The 3,129-nt window shown below is 29.2% G+C and overlaps 1 long non-coding RNA gene across 1 annotated transcript; it reads left to right on the top strand.

The window, feature by feature from the left end:
* Window positions 1-1,290: 1,290 nt before the first annotated feature.
* LOC116767915 (uncharacterized) lies at window positions 1,291-1,855 on the top strand. The gene is made up of 2 exons (XR_004353346.2): window positions 1,291-1,550; window positions 1,625-1,855. It is a non-coding gene; the product is annotated as an uncharacterized LOC116767915 (long non-coding RNA).
* The last annotated feature ends 1,274 nt before the right edge of the window (window positions 1,856-3,129 follow it).

Here is a 3,129-nt window from a genome sequence, read left to right as displayed (position 1 = left end):
CAAGAGAATTGAATACGTAATAACTCTACGTCCAGTTGTTAGAATAAAATAAAAACGACTATTTATAAAATAGTATAATTTTTTTAAAACTCTTAATCTAAAATGTACTAAATATTACACAGTTTTCAGTTTTACAATATCTTATAAACAGTCTGTATTTATTTTAAATTTTATTAATGTGTTTTACATTTGACTCGATTTGATAGAGTTTACCTTGTAATTTTCGACTTCCTACAAGGTAGTCCAACATTTTATAACTCAGCAGATTAGACATCAGAAGAAAATGGATAGTTTGATTGACAAAATAGAAAAAAATGTTTATTAAATGGGCCTAAAATCGGAAACGGTGAGGTTTACACAAAAGTTTTGAGTAAAAAAATGGAAATTTTATTCGCTGCGGTAAAGATCTTTATTATTTTTTGCCCTCAAATGCATAACTTCGGAGATATAGGTAACAATGCTATTTTTTTTATTATTTTTTTTGCTTATTTGTAAAAAGTTATAAAATTAAATATGAAGAAGGTTTAAATATAATTAATTATATGGTTGCCACCGTGACGTGAATGTAACGGCTTTAATTTAATACGTTCTGGCTGTTTGCCCGGCGTTTGTCCGAGTCTTACTTAAACTACCGCTGATCAATGTTCTACGTAATTCAATAACAAGAATGTTTTATCTGCAGATCAAAAATCTACGAAATTTAATAACAATACAATTATTTTTCTCATGAGAGCATATCTTCCTAAATATACATCTTTAATGTTTTATCTGAAAACACACGTTCCTAAACTTCAATTACGAAATTTCCCTTTGCCCAATTTGTATTTCAAATATTGTTGTAATAACAGACGTAGACAATAAATTCATTTTAAAGGTAAACAAAGAACACTATAATAAATTTGAATAAAAGTAATGGGCTTTGGCAAGATTATTTTATGATCAATCAGTTGGATATTTCGTAACAGCTTTATTTAAGCTGATGTTTGTATAAAAACATTCGGTAACTCGTTTGTCCTTAACTGTGGGATTATTTGAACATTTTTTTAAAAATAGTAACAGTAATAAATTTAGAACTTAAGGGAAAAAGTACTGTGATGTTGCTTTTTAATACTATGTTAATGTGAGAAAAGATTCAGTTGCAGAAAATAGTATAAAGAAATTCCTTATGAAAACAATCTCGTATAGATATTCCATTAATAAACTGGTAAATTACGACGTGTTTAACTTATTGCAGCCAAACGTATAAATAAAAACCTCTACATAACAAAAACTTTCGTTTAATGAGCCGTTTTAATTAAATGAGTATTAATTAAACGTTAAACCATTTTCCGCCTTGCCCGAGTTAATGATGATTTTCCATCGCATAGCTATTAAAATTTCACTATTATTTAAGATGCGAGCGAGAGTGCTATTAGCTATCGCTGTATACATTCTATACAACACAAGGCTGATGTGTGGTAAGCCTTATAATTATCCGTTACTTTACAGGGATCATGTGTATACCTCCTTAAGTAAGAACGGCGAGGAAATGTTCTTTGCCGTCAACATACGTAAGTAAAATATAATCTAAAAATTAAATTTTCTACTATATTCAATATCTTCTGTTACTATTCTGTTTCATTAGATCCATCTTGTGCGAAAAAAAGGGGGGAGTGTATTAAGAGGGAGCAATGTCGCGATAGGAAAATACTTTATATCTCCCGAGTGTGCTATAAACGAGATTTGGTTTGCTGTTACGATGATACCATTAAACGGCCCAAGGTTGGGAGGACGAATTGCAATAATTGTTCGTCGGAAGATTATATCGCTGAATATAATTGATGTTAAAAATATAATAGCATCTACATAATTTAAAGTTCCTCGTTTTTTATTTTCATTGCCTTACTTTAGTTAACATGTTTGGATTTTTATCATTTACAATATCTAATTTGTTTTTTAAATATGACTTCAGACGAAGAAGTGGTTTTTATTTATGAATGTAACAAATATTACACAAATGTATATATTGTAGGTGGTTTTTGCTATTCACCTAAAACCTACCGGATCTTTTTGGCTTATAAAGAAAACGGCTTTTTATATAATCTTTCTTTTTATGAAAACTAAACTTTTTCAATACTTTAGCTTATTATTCATCATGATCAATGCTTTTGTTCCTTCCTGTACAGCCTTACATATTTTGCCTTAAAATACAGGTTGTTTGAGAAGAAGTGATGGAAAAAGGAGAAACATTTTTGTGTTTTTTTTTTACTTTTATTAATGAAAAACTATGGATATCGTCTTTGAAAAATAAAATCTAATTAGAGACGCAATATATTAACACATTTTTCAAAAGGTCTCTTTGATTTGATGCACGAACCATGTAATATGAATAACATTACACTTTTTTTATATGACACTCATTTTTTATTTCACATTTTACTCGATGGTAAATACTTTTGTCTATGACTACGTATTATTTTTACTGAATCTTGAGTCTTAAAGTCTTGAAAGCGATAAAAAGGAAGAAGGGTAAAAATAAATTAGCTTAGAGATCAATGAATAAGGGCCAATACCCGTTATCGGTGATCAATAGTAACTGTGTACTGAAGGTTACAATTTGTATTTTGGACGATAGAATTTTAGAAGTACCATCCTTTTACGGAGGATCGGCTTAAAGTATTTATTTCATTTGAGTAAAAAGTGCCCGAATATCTATTACATAACGCTTTCTTTCCTTATATTAAAGAACCACATATCTAAAAAACTCCTTAAGTTGTCTATGTAGCTGTAACCACCTAGGTCGCTTAGATTGCATTGACACACTGCAAACGAAGGGTTTATCGTTTTTAATACAATAACATATGCTAAAACTGTTATGTGCATAGATTTATGAATGAAACACTGTCCACGCTCCGTAAGTCCTGTGACGATACATACCAGGGGTAAACATCTGTATATACAATCTGTTTGTTTCTATTCTTTAGTAATAACATATAAAAGACCGGTTTAAATATAGCTGTAATTAAGTTTTTAATATTAATGTGTATTTAACATTGACTACTTAAATTAAAACTCCAATAAAAAATATACTACATTTGCTAGAACATACTAAGTACTTTTTTTTAATACTTAATAGAAGCCAAATAAAAT

This window comes from Danaus plexippus (assembly GCF_018135715.1).
Source record: "Danaus plexippus chromosome 3 unlocalized genomic scaffold, MEX_DaPlex mxdp_30, whole genome shotgun sequence".
In the NCBI taxonomy this organism is placed as follows: domain Eukaryota; kingdom Metazoa; phylum Arthropoda; class Insecta; order Lepidoptera; family Nymphalidae; genus Danaus; species Danaus plexippus.
This window is presented reverse-complemented; position numbering and strand designations above follow the sequence as displayed.